General features: G+C 48.3%; 1 long non-coding RNA gene across 1 annotated transcript; it reads left to right on the forward strand.

Moving 5' to 3' along the window:
* Nucleotides 1–3,293: 3,293 nt before the first annotated feature.
* On the forward strand, nucleotides 3,294–13,604 carry LOC138150646 (uncharacterized). The gene is made up of 5 exons (XR_011165607.1): nucleotides 3,294–3,645; nucleotides 4,807–4,887; nucleotides 6,636–6,684; nucleotides 9,578–9,696; nucleotides 13,310–13,604. It is a non-coding gene; the product is annotated as an uncharacterized lncRNA (long non-coding RNA).
* The last annotated feature ends 568 nt before the right edge of the window (nucleotides 13,605–14,172 follow it).

Here is a 14,172-nt window from a genome sequence, read left to right on the forward strand (position 1 = left end):
GAATGAGTCACTCCCTTGCTGCCCTTCCTTGCTGCACTGCACGTAGGCATCAATCTGGTGCTGGGCTAGCTCCTGTACCTGACCTGGCTGCAGACACAACTCTACCATGGATTCCAATTGCCACGCTTCTAGTGGCTCACTCTTTTGACCTTTCAAAGTTCAAACTATCTCCAAAAATCCTTCACCTAATAGCAGGAAAAAACAAATTCAAAGAAGAAACAGAGGTACCATGTATATTCAGGTGGGTCTGAGTGGAGGAGGAGGGAGTACAGTCCTAGCACTATGTCTCTCCGCATCTGAGAGGCTTATAGAAGAAGGCTAACTTGGTCAGTTAGTGCCTTTTCTATCCATTCCTAGTTCCTCTTTCCCACAAAGTAAGAGGACAGGAAACAATCATAGACTACCTATGCATGCTCCAAAGTCCACACATGTGATTGAATTAGGTAAAGTATGATATGCACTTGCTCATAACCACTGAGCTCTTGTTGACCAGTCCCCCATTACTCTGGCTTGGTTGTTCTATAGGCAGATTTTTATCAGGAGTTAGACAGTGTCAATCCAAGGTGAAATATGAAATGGCTAATTAGTATCCTTTCAAACTGATTTATATCCTGAGGAGAATTTAACTACTAGTCTCCCAGAAGATTGTAATTGTGATGAACTTTTGCAAAGACACAGATGAGAGTCATACTGGATGGGAAGTGTAAATGGGTTTCAATCTACACTGTTCAGCTTCCAAATTGATGAAATTACAAATCTATTTGAGTTTTATATTGAGTGAAAAATCTTGTTTAAATCATTTTGTTAATGAATTCTGTTTTTCTATACGTATTTAACATTTCTTTCTGTATAGGAAAAAACTACCTATACCATACTTGATTTACATTGTGAATTGGGTACCTCTCTTACCTCCCCCATTTTAAGGAAACTTTAGACTTTTAAGCCATTGCTGTTACTATTATTAGCTTCATTCCTGGAACTCTGGGGTGGAGCTTTGTTAGTAAGCCAATGAATGTGTGAATGAGGAGTCTAATTCTGCTAATTAGATGTCAGGCTTCCCCCAGACTGAACCCAGTCCACAAACCAGTACAAACAGCAATAGCTGAATTTAGAACAGGGAGAAGGACAGAATTTCTGTCCCTGTGGGCCCAGTCAAGCCGAGTCAATCCTCTTTCTGCCAGCCCAAATATTTCCCCTGTAATCAGCCATTGTTTCTCCAGGAACACCACAGCTAGCATTTGCAGGCCTCCTCAAACCTTCAGAACTTTCAGAATTCATAAAGTTGTAGCCAGCCCTGGACATGTCCAGTGTGGGATGCCTACTCCCCCAAGATCAAGAAAGAATAAGGAGAGAAATAGTGGAGGTGACCAGGGACCCCATGCAAGTTTTCTTTATTGCAGCACCTACTTCCATGTGGGCAGGGTCACCATGACACTGAGACGGAGAAGGACCCTACCCTGACCATCCCCTCCCTGGAGTCCCATCTGGAGAGCTGCCAGGAGAGCCATAGCCCAGAGGAGGTTAGCTAGATGTCCTTTTCACACATGTAATACCTTCCCCCTTGTGACTGTCACAGGGTAGGGGGGATGACTAAAGGGCCACTCTGAGTACCAAGTCATATTAAAGGGCCAAATCCTTTCAACAATGGCCCGAAGCAGCCCCGGACTGCCGTGAAGGTGACTAGACTCAGAAAGCAGTTCTCCTGAAAAGGATCTAAGAACTTCATAGTGTGATGTGTGACAAGTTAAAAAAAAAGCTGATGTAATCTTGGGCTTCATTAAGAGATTCATAGTGTACAGAACTTGGGAAGGCGAGAGATAACACCCCTGTCCTCTGCCTCACTCAGGCCTCATCTAAAGGGATGTGTTCAGGTTTGGGCACCACATTTCAGAGAAGCTATTGGTTAGCTGGAGGATGCCCACAGAAGGGCAGCCAAGATGATGAAGGGCCTTAAGACCATAACAGATGAGGATCACTTAAAGGCACTGGGCATGTGGAGCCTGGAGAAGTCTCTGAGGGGACATGACAGCACTCTTAAAGTATTTGGAATACACATGCAAAAGAAGGATTAGACTTGTTCCCTTAGGCTGGGGGAGGTCAGCAGGATTTGGAGCAAGAGATGAGGGTGACAAGGAGGCAGATTTGGGTTCCATGAAGTAAAAAGTTGGTAATAATGAGAGTTGCCCAGAAATGGAATGGGTGGCCTCAGGAGGGAGTGAGTTCTGCTCACTTGAGGCCTTCCAGTGGGCCCTGGATGGTGACTTAGAAGAGATCGTTGTAGAGGAGATCCCCATGAGGTACTGATTGGACTCAATGGTCTATGGGAACTCTTCCATCTCTGAGATTCTGGGATCCTGTGAGGTGCCTCCAGGGCCTTGGCCCCAGGAATAGAAATAGTTGTTGAATGAATGGAAATTGAATACAAGAGAAAGACCTGAAGTGGAGAGGTGACAATAGGGAAAGGAGAGGAGAGGAGCTACCATGGAAAGATCACTAGAGCAGGAGTCAGAAGACCCAGATTCCCATCCTGGCTGTTACATACTGGCAGTGTGACTTTGAACAAGTCTCTTCCCTTCTTTGGATCCTAGTTTCCTCACCTATAAAATGAGGGGGTTGAACAAGATGGTCTCCAGAGTCCTTTCTAGTTTTAGTGCTATGACCTTATGTGTGACCTTAGACGAGTCACTTCCTTCAATCATGAGATCCTAGATCTAGAGCTGGAAGGGCCCTCAGAGACCATCTAGCCCAATCTTCTCATTTTACAGATGAGGAAACTGAGGCCCAGAGTAGGAATGACTTGGAATCATAGGATCCTAGCTCCAGAGCTGGAAGAAAACTCAGAGGCCATAAAGTCCAAGCCCCTCATTTTACAGTGGAGGAAACTGAGGCCCACAGAGGGGAAGCGACTTGTCCAGGGTCATACAGGTAGTAAGCATCAGAGTTAGAGTTTGAACCTGGGTCCCCGACTGCAGAATCATCATTCCCTTGCCTTACAAAACACAGCCTCCTTCTCTGTACCTCAGTTTCCTTATCCCTAGACCAAGGGGGTTGGATTAGACAAACTTCAAGATTCCTTCCAGCTCAGATATCCCATGATCCTCTGACCTGTGTCTGCATTGGGAGGAGGAGGGGGCCCACAAAGGGAGGATTGAGGGAAGAGGGGGGAAGAGGTGTTTTTTTGCTGGGGTCAGGCTCTGGGGAGTTTTGCCTGGGCAGAGGCAGCAAGCTGAGCTCCAAAAAGCTCTTCTCATCCATTGCTCCTCCTCCTCCTCCTCCTCCTTCTCTTCCTTCTCCCCCTGGCCAACTTTTGCAATTGGAAATAGCTGGGAGCCCCTGCCAGACACAGGGAAGAAAAGACACAGTCAGTCTGCCTGAGGTCTGCTCAGACACACCCTTGCCTGCAATTTGGCTATTGGGGGAGGCCTCAGCCACAGGCTGCTGGAGGGGAGAAGAGCAGATTCCAGCGGCCAGCTGAAGTTGTCTAGCCTGGAGTCCTCTAGGAACGGGAAGAAACAGCCAACTGAGACTGTCCCAGAAAGCTTGGGGCTCCTGTTGCTATCCAGACGACCCCTTCATTCCCTGAAGATGAAGCTTCCATATCATGCAGACTGGTATCCTTGGGAAGACTGGAATTCCAAGCCATCGGTAAGTGGCGATTGGTCGCCAACTTTGGTTTGACTTTGGGTAAGTTCCTTCTTCTCTCTAGCCCTCAGTTTCCTCTTCTGTAAAATGAAGAGGTTGCATGAGATGACCTTGCTGAATTTGGAGCTGCAGAACCTAAGTTGGAATCCTGATGGTGTCACTGACTCCTGTGTGACTATGGGAAAAGTCTTTTCCCCTCTCTGAGACTTAGTTTCTTCATCTGTAAAATGAGGGGATTGAACTAGACAGTTCCTGAGGTCCTTTTGGCTTCCAATGTGTGATCCTATGGTATCTGGGGTCTATCTTAGACATTCTATGTTGCCTTGCCTACGATCCCTTTCTATGCTCTAATACAGGGGTTCTTAAAATCGGGTGTCCTGAACCCTTTGAGCAGTCAGTCTGGTGAAGTCTATGGTCCCCTTCTTCAAATTAGGTTTTTAAATGGATAAAGGGTTGTCTATAGGATTACAAAGAAAACTAATTTTATTGAGACACAGTTATCAAGATATTTTTATTAAGAAAAAAGCTCACAGACCACAGGTTAAGAACCCTGGTTTAAGGTCTCTCCAGCCCTGGCATCTTCTGTTCTACGTCCTAAGGTCTCTCCCTGGTCTGATTAGCTATATTAATAATAGTAGCTATAATCAATCTAGAATTTTCTGGTTATAAACTGTTTTACATACATGATCTCATGTTTTTGTGAGGTAGGTGAATTTTAAATTGCAGAAAACTGAGACTGAGATTAGTACCACAGCCAGAAGCTGAACTCTGGTCTCTTCTAATGCCAAGTCCACCTTGGCTGCCTCAATTTACTAGGCTCCTGGGGTCTTCCTAGCTCTGGGGAGCCCACTTATTCCTGGACAGTGAGCTACTACATGTTTAGAATTTTCCACAGTGAAGATTCTAGAACAGAACCTGGGATCACCTGACATGAGTGAACCAATGAGGGGTTATCTCTGAACAGCTTTCCCAAGGGTTTGCTGTTTGGTTGACACCTTGGTTCTGATATCTTGGAATACAGAGTTAGACTGGGCTAAGCTAGGCTGTGGTAGGCAGGGCAGAGCTGGGTTGGGTCCTAGTGGGTTCATTTGGGCTGGGCTACTCCTGGCAGTGTGGACCAAGTCAAGCCAGGCTGACTCTTTTCTCCTTGTGTTTCCTTTGAAGGTCACCCATCATCTCACTTTCTGGATTGCCAAGCAGGCATAAAGACTCCCCAAGTCTCCGTCTTCAATCTGACACTTCTCTGTAGGTACTCATTTCATCATACCTGACTGAAGACCTTCAGTGGCTCCCCATTCCTTTGGCTCATAGGACTTTGAGCTCTTGTCCTGCCTTGCCACCCCTGCCCTGCCCCCTCCCTAACAGCTTCCCAGTGTTCCTCCCTGCTTCTCCCACCCCGATCTACCCCTAACCTGTTACAAGGCCTTGGATCCCAGGGTCTTCTCCTCCCTGCTTGTCTCCACTGTCTTGTTGACTGTTTTCTGCACTTGTACCTCAGAATTAAGACTGCTAGCTAGAGTTCTGGCTCTGATGAGAATCTACCTGGGGCTCACTCTGGTGAGGAACATGCAGGCTGCCTTCCCTGCTTCTAAGATCAGGTACAAAAAGTGCGATCCCAAGGCAAAGACTGAAACCATCTCTTCTTTCAACCCCCCTTCCTCCTCCCCCCTGCTCCAGCCCCCCAGGAAGGCCCTTAGTAGCTGGGAGATCTCTGGGCTGGAGCAGGATGAAGCATGTGGAATCATTCAGACATCAAGGGTCTGGTAACACCCAGCGATACAGGGCTGGGCCCCCACCATTGGCCTTGGCTGTTGCTACCACCCAGCTCTCCCTTAGTCATGCTCCTGGGTTGCAGACACAGCTCAGAGCTCCCCTGGAGTGGGATTTTGTCCTTTTTTGGCCCAGATGCTGTCTATTGTGTGAGAGTGGCATGCATCCTTTGTGGGGCTGGGACATATTAAGTGATGAGGGGTGCCATCCAAACAATAAGCAGCCTGCCTGGACTGAATAACAGTGTTAGAGCTGGATGGCATCTCAGATCAGCCTGTTCCTCCCCATCATGTGACTGCATAAGGGGCTCCCCAACAGCTTCTCTGTTGGCCATGAAATACTCCCTAGCTGAGACCCTCAAAAAACATACCGGGGGTCACTTTATTCTTCCACTCAGGGTGACAGGGCTGAAGGGAACTTTCCTATCATGCCCAAGAGCAATTTCAACCCCCTAGAATGTTCTGAGATATTCTAGAAGCACTTCTTAAACTGTCACAACCCACAGGTTAGGAAGTGCTGAAGGGGTCACAAGTGAAAAAAGTTTAAGAAAGCCTGCTCTCAAGTACTCCCTCACTGACTACTATGACATCACATCACTGAATAGAGAGGCAGTGACTCGGGAAGATTTGGGTTTCGAATCCCACTCCCAACACTAGTTGTCACTTCATTTCCCTGGTAAAAGGAGGGCATTGGATTCAATGATCCCCAGAGTTCCTATCAACTCTAACCCAATTGCCTTGACACTACCCCCTAATCCTTTACCTTCTAGCCAAGGCACACAGGTGAATAATAGCAAAATGGCCACTTTGTGATAAACCCTATTCATCTTCTCCGATGGGAAGATTTTAGAGTTGTCAGGGTTCTTAGCAGTCAAGTCCCACTCCCTTATTTTACAGAGGAGGAAACCAAGCCCCAGAGGAGTAGAATGACTTGACCAAAGTCATACAGATAGCAAATAGCAGAGCCAGAACTTAGACCCAGGTGATTTCAAATCCCATCAGGTTTAGCCATTTCTTACCTATGTGACCTTGGTTTGGTTTCTTCCCTTTTCTGCGCCTCAATTTCCACTTCTGTCAAATTAGGAAGTGGATCTAAAAGACTCCTGAGGTCCTGGAAATTTGATAAGCCAGACCATGAGCCCAAAGAGAAATGAATCCCTAAGCCTGAAAGAAATCAGACTTTGGAAGAAGCAGAGATTTGAATGAGCTACCTTTCTGTTTCAGGTGACCACCCCATGGGAGAGAATAGAAAGCAGTCAAAGGGAAACTGGAGGTAAGCTGTCTATCCCTGAAAAAGCTGGCTTCCTGGTTAGTTGGGGCCCCTCTGGTAGGGCCTCTTACTTAGGCACTGGAGGGAAGGGAACTGCCCTGAAGACAGTAGAAGAGTAAGGGAAAAGCACCCCTCTGAGTCCAAGCCTGTGATGATTATCTCTGATTGACAGATTCTGACTCAATCAGGGAACATCTGAGGCAACCCCCCAGAGGGGTTGCACCTATGGGAGACTGTGGGGGCTGGGGGCTGGATGGTCCTAGATGGTAGCCTGAGCAGATAACGGCCATTCTTTGCAAATAAGAATGCCACAAAGGGTCGAAAATGTGGAGTGGGCTGTTGGGAGCCAGGATGGGGTTCATGGAATTCCTAGACATAGAGCTGGTGGGTGGGCTAACCCTAGTTATCCCAGGGCTCTGGGACTGGAAGAGGACTAAGGTCCAGTGTTTTCATATCAAATTTCTCATTGTGAATAATAATAAATATATGATCATAGATTTCGAGCTGGAAGCATCACCGAGTCCAACCCCCTCATTTTAAAGAGAAGGAAACAGGCCCAGGGAAGGAAAGGGGCTTGCCCAAGCCAAAATGACAAAGGCAGGATTCGAACCCGAGGCATTTGGCACTAAATCTTTCTGCTGAACTACTTTGTCCCTTTATGTGTAACATTCCAGTGTGTTCACCTTTCATCTACTAGTTCTTGTTTGGGCCCCACAACTACTCTTTGAGGGAGGGAGCACAGGTATTATCTCTATTTTATAGATGAAGTTAGTGGGCCCCAGAAAATAGAAGTGGCTTGCCTAAGGTCACAGGCTGCACCCCCTTCAGACCTTCTCAGTGGAGGGAGCTCCCTGGGACCATGATGGATCCGAAACCCATCCTTGTTAGGCCTCTAGAACACATGCTGGCTGACTGGGTCCTCCATCTCATGGGTCCCCTTGTGTGCCACTGTAACTCAGGGTTAACCAGCCCGCTCGGGCAGCTTCCCTTCTGTTTGTTAGATATGCTGGAGCCCTCGCTGCTCTTCTTGTAAATAAGCATGTCATTTTTGAGGGGAAAACCAGCATTGACTTAGTTACAGTCTGCTGGCTCCCCTCCCCCACCCCCAGCACACCTAACTCCTGGCTGGCCCTGAGCCCAGGCAGAACAGGCCACTGAGGCCCTGGACAACTGGAGTTGGGAGCTTTCCTTTCAGGGGAGAGGAAAAAGTTGAAGCAGGGGAATGAGGGCCAAGGCAGATGGCGGGTTGACTCAGGAGGGAGGAAAAGAGGGGAGCCATTAAAGAAAGAAAACTGGCTCAGCAGAAACTGGTTTCTATCTGTGTGGTCAGTAGGTTATCAATTACCCCCCAGTTCTGCCCTAACCGAGCCCAAATTGGTATCACTCCTCTGGGCAGATTTTGCTAACCACTCTGGGGGCTCAGAAGGTTGGCTCTGTGTGAAGCTATCTGCGATCAGATCACAGGACTCATGGTTGAGAAGGGGCCTGGCCAGACTATCCAATCCACCTCGCTCATGGGTTGTTTTATTAAAAGGTCTTTTTTTTCTGTTAAAATTTTGTTTGAACAGCTATAAATGTCCAAGAACCAGAGACAGAGAGTCTAAGCAAATGAAGCAGGAACCCCAAACACAAAAGCAAAACCACAGAGCAAAACTCCACACAATTAAGCAAAACACCACCAAGAGACTGGTTGTCAAGGCTTTGTCCATAGGGCTAGAGCAGAGGTCTCTGTGAGATGTAGACCCCATGTATAAGCAGAGAGGGAGTTCCAAGGCCCGGAGATGGGCCCAAGCCTGGAAGTGACAGAGCCAGGATTCAAATCCAGGACCTCTGGCCCTCTCCAGCCTGTTCCTGGTGTCACTTAGCGGATCATGTTCCTCTGTGGGAGGGAGGGCAGGCTCTCAGCACGTGGAGCCCCTGTCGCCTGGTTGCCAGCCCCCAAGTGGTTTCCTTCTTCAAACCCGTGCCACAATCCCTACTAATTAGCTGCCCACTCCTGTCTCTCTGTGTCCCTGGACTCTCCTCCCTCCCACAGGCCCCCTGCTTCCTAACGATCTGGGCCATGCACATATGAGGTTAGCTGGCCTTGGTCTAGGCTAGATTTCATTTGCTTATTTCCTGACCTTTTCTTTGAACCATCCCAAGCCCCTACAACATGCTAGCTTTAGTCTTGGCTGATTTGTGAAAACATTCATTGGTGTCCTCCAGGTTGGGGGACTTTTCCTCAGTGAAGCTACTGGCAGAAGCAGCCTATATATCTCCAGGGCCCTTAGCTTAGATGCTCGGGCCAGCCTGCTAATGAGGCCAAGGGCACAGCCCCCATCCCCTAGTGGGGCCAGTGAACTTTGCTCTCTTCCATCCCTGGCTGACAAGCCAGCCCCACAGTTAGGCCCCTGCTCAAATACAAGAGTGGGTGGAAGATCAAATGAGAGAACATGTAAAATGCTCTGTAAACCTTAAAGTACAGTCTAAATGTGATCTGTTAGCTATTTAAGTTGAACCATATGCGGTCTTGGGCCATGTCTAGCTCTAAATACTATGATAAAGTGGCTATCAGGTCAGAAACTGTTGCTGACATTCCCAAAGTGCCTGACCTGGAGATTGGCTGCTAGTGGTCAGCACTGGGAGCCAGAGTGGAAAGAGTACCAAACCTAGTCCAAAAATCTGTGTTCGAATCCTAGCCCTGATATTTACTAGGCATATGCCCTAGGAAAGATTTCTCTGCTCTGAAGCCAAGCTGCTTCACCTGAAAAATGAGAGTTGAGCTACATAACTTTTAACCTTTTCAGATCAAAAAGTAGTCATCAGGGAAAACAGTCAACCCTTCCCCAAGGTAGATCCAGGAAGACTTTACCCAGACGGTCAAATTTCAGCCTTTTCCTCCCTTTCTACATAGGGACTATTGTTCTAAAATCATCAGCCAGAGTGGGCCACAAGATTGAAAGACATACTGGGGATGCCATACCAGCAACAAGTAATGGCAGCTGCTTCCATCCAACAAACTTCAGCCCTAAGGTATGATGAAATAGACATGTAGTGGGAGATGGCCAGGCATTGTGTCCTGGGTCCTTGATGCCCACTGATGAGGTTTCTGTGTGGACAATGAGGGCACTGACTGACTTGTCTCCTTAATAGGGCATTAATAGGCATGGCACAGAGCCTTTGATACCACATTGTTGATTACTGAGTTCAAATCTCTCAGCTATATCTTTGGGGGGAGAGTCCCTGGAGAGAGTTCTGCCCCTCTGTGCCTTGGAGGGAGCTATATGACCCTTGCCCAAACTGCAATCTTGGGACTGCAGGACAACAAGCTGATAGTTGGAGAACGTTGGTGAGAGAACGACAGGGGGACTTTGGGATCAAGTCATTTGGACCAAGCAGGAATCAGAGGTGAGGACCAGTCAAGGACAGAGCCATGGTACAGAGGAACAAATCTAGACCTCAACAACCACTGGTACTATTAGTCTTGGGGAGGGGGGAGAAGCGTCTTTCTTACTACTTACTTTCCTCTTGTGGATGTGTGAGTGTAGGGAGATGCCCTTGGGGAGGGGGGAGAAGGGAAGAGGGGGAAAGCCCACCCAGGGTAGTACTAGAAGTCTGGAAGGCTATATAGGTCCATGAATATCCGGACCTACTAGAGGGTAATCAAGCCTGCTGCTTGACTCTCTAACTGCCCTTGGGGAATGGGTGGGGGGGGCGCCAGTATTCTCATGAGGCTGTATATCAGGAATCACTGGGATCTCAGACAACCCACAAGGCAATGAAGAGGCATTGCAGCTGTAAGTAGGCAACAGAATGTGGGTGCCAGTGCTGAGCCCCAGTTCTGGTATAGCCCATATGTCAATGGGATGGACCCTGTCTCTGAGGACCACCAGTCCAGCTACGTGTAGAAAGGACCCTCATTAGAAGCTTGGACCCAGGAAATCAGTTCTTTAAAAAAACCACCTCGGGGCAACTAGATGGCACAGTGAATAGAGCATGGGCCCTGGAGTCAGGAGGACCTGAGTTCAAATGTGAACTCAGACACTTAACACTTAACTAGCTGTGTGACCTTGGGCAAGTCACTTAACTCTAATTGCCTTGTCGCCTCCCAAAACAAACAACAGCAACAAAAAAACACCTCTCTGATCCTGATGGAAATTCAAACTCTCTTGAGCTCCCTTGGAAAATCTGCCCTGCCCCTTTTCCCCCCATCCCCGGGCACCTGCCTCTCCTCATCCCCCAAAACAAATAAGCACCATGGTAAACAGGACAAAAATTGGGAAGAAGCCCAGCCAGAGAAGGGGGAAGGGGGGCCTGGGCTGTTGGTGGGGCTGGGGTTTCCTAGAAGGCAGAGGGGAGGAGGCCAATTTCCAGGTCGGCCTCCAAGTGGCCGGAGAGGGACAAGGAGGGAAGTGGCGGCATCCTCCCTTTGTGGTCTATAATTAGCCTTTCCACCACCTGCACAGGCCATGAACATGACTCAAGGCTCTGCTCCCCTCTTCCCCCTCCCCTCACACAAACACATTTCAGGGCCTGCCTTTTTTTTCCAAGATCAGACGATTCAGAGCTGGAAGAGAAATGAGATAAGGAAACTGAGGCCCAGGAAGCTGAAGGCACTTAACCCAAGACCACACATAGTAAGCATCAGAGATGGACTTTGAACCCAGACCCTCTGAGTGCTAGTCCAATGTACACTTGATTGGGACAAACATTGGGATGGCCACCCAGGGCACTGGGGTCTCAAGCAGGCCAGGAAATGGCAGGATGGAACACTCACTGAGGTAGACAAGTTCCTTGTCCTGCCATTGGAAAGCGATGACTCCAGACCAGGCTGGTCAAGCCTTGGGTATCTCCAGAGCCAAGAACACTTGTCCAATTCCTCACGTCCTCCAAATTGGAGCATGTTTGAATTCCCAAGCCAGACCCACACATCTCTTATTTGACACCCAAACCATGTGCCCGAGACATTACATACAGATTAAACCTTGGGGAATCAGATCCTGCTTTGGGGGGTACCAGGGGGATTGCTACTGAGAGAAATTCTCCAGATCTTTCCATTCAGCTCAGTGCTTTGCTTGCCTGGTCTGTAAATCCCTGGAGCCCTTCGTATATCGTGGTGTCTGACTACGGGGGTCCCTTACCTACCAGAGGGCCTTCTGAGGTCCCGGACTTTAGAGGTGTGCGTCTGTCAGCAGTGGAGCTGGCCTTAGGTAAAACCATCTACATTCCCTCTGGAGGAGTTTATGGCCCAGCTGGTCAAGCAAGAGACTTGGGAGAGCATAATAGAAAGACCTAGGTTTGAATTCCGCCTTACTTAACAGCACCCATAATGGTATGTAACATTTATATAGCTCTGGGCCTCCCTGTCCTTGTCAGTACAATGAATCAACTTATTCCTCAGCACTCATTCTATCGGGGAAGTAATAGCACCTCCCCTCACAGGTGGCTTAAAATTCTCTGCAAACCTTAGAGTGCTACATGACAGAATTATCAGGGACTATAGCATAATACTCAGTGTTGAGCTGAAAGGTTATGGCATCTGTAGTGCAGGGTGAGGCTAGAGTAGTCATGAGAAGCTTCACGGAGGTAGGATCAGGCAAGGTTTGCCCAACATCCCATGGATCCTCTTCCTCTCGCCACCCCCAACCGCCACCCACTATCGGATTTCTGCCTTTCCCCCATGATCATAGGATGTCAGAAGAAAAGGTCTTAGAGATCATCTAATCCAACCCCAAGGCCCAGGAAAGTGAAGAAATGAAGTGAGTGGTGCAAGGTTACATAGAGGCGTATGTTGGCTGAGGCCAGATTCCAACATGGGCCTCCTGCCCCTAAGCCTGGTATTTTTCCACTGTCTGGACCACACTGCTTCTTCTGTCCCAGGCTTCTTCAATCTCCCTCCCCAATTCCCACTTCTGTTCGCTGGGCCTCCCCCCTGAACTGTGGTTAGCTGCTGAGGGAAGCCCTGGCCCAGCTTCCTAAGCTCTAGGGGTGAGAGGAGGAGATGGGCTGGAGAAGGGCCAGGCCACAGGGCATGGCTGGCCAGCCCAGAGACCAGTATCGACCCCAGACAGAGGCTGCTGCTGCCGTAGCCTTCAAAATAACCCAGTTGAGGTTTGCTTCTCCTTTGGGGTTTCTCAACTGTTTCCATTTCTATTATGCCTTTGTGTTTTCTTTCTTTCCCCCAAACCCCCACCCCTTCCTTTTCTTTTTTTAATAGTCCTAGGACTCAGGCTTGGCAGTAAGGCCACAGTGGAGGGATTGTATCAGACAAAATTGTGAAGTCAGTAAGGTTAGGGTGAGCTCCCCTGTTGGGATTTCCCACCGCCATGGTGGCCTGTGATCTCACATTGTCCCACATTGGTGTCCCCAGGGCAAGTCCCTTCTTCTGTTGTCCTCTTCTATAAAAGGGGAGGGTTGGGGGGAAAAACACATGAATTCAAACGGTAGAGTTGAGCTCGGTGGCCTCTGGGACCCTTCCAGCTTGAACAGGTTCCAGAAACTAACCTTTGCCTTCTTTGAGAATAGATATTAAGGCACAAAAGTGGTCACTGACAGCCAGACTTCCAGAGGGTATCCGAGGCAGCCCACACTATAAGAAACTAAACTGACTTCTCACCACTCTCCTGCCTTTCTTCCTCTTTCCTAGATCCACATGTGGAATGAATTGGAGGTCATTAACCATCCTGCTGCCCTACCAGAGGAATTTCCATCTGATAGATGTCCTTCTTGAACTGCAGTGCTGGGACCTAGCTATAACCCTCCAGATGGCTTCATCAGGCCTCTGAGAGTGGAGTCATCACCTCTGTAGCCAGGACACTGAGGCCTCTCTCAGTGCAGACCAAGAACACGTTAGCCCCTGAAAGCATTTCTAGACTGTATTCCAAGGCTAAACAACTGTAGTATTTGTGTGACCCTGCCATTAAATGACTGTCACAAGATAATTGTGTTGGATTTGGGTCTTTTCTGGAAAAAGTTTGACTTGTACTGTGCTTGGGGGAGGGAAGGTTGCACACTCAGGCACAGTGGGTAGCTAGCTTATATAGTATGAATTGAGAACCCTGTCTGTCCCCAAATCTCTCTTCCAGCAACTTGTTTCAGCAACATTTTCTCTTCTTACTTGACCTAAAAGTACCCTCAGCATCCCTCTTTTGGGTTAGGCAAAACAAAAGAAGGTATTGTCTCTAGAAGGCCAACTTTCAAATAGAATTCTTTTAAATAATTACCTGGGAAGGAAGGGATGCCTTTTAGCAATCTCCTTTGAATACATCAGCAGAGGCAGCACAGCATGGGAGGGGATGGAGGACATGGGAGGGGATGGAGGATGAGGAGGACTGATTGGATACAGAAGCCCTGGGTTCAAATCCTAGCTACTTACTACCTGTGTGACCTTAGGCAAATCACTTCACTTTTCTGGGCTTGTTTCTTCATCTGTAAAATGAGGGGATTGGACGACATCAGGGGTTCAAGGCCTTTGTAGTGTCATGGACCCCTTGGGCAGTATCTAGTGAA

Source organism: Petaurus breviceps, unplaced genomic scaffold (assembly GCF_028583685.1).
Source record: "Petaurus breviceps papuanus isolate PSGF00001 unplaced genomic scaffold, PetGlider_PUasm1.0 90881, whole genome shotgun sequence".
Taxonomy (NCBI): Eukaryota; Metazoa; Chordata; class Mammalia; order Diprotodontia; family Petauridae; genus Petaurus; species Petaurus breviceps.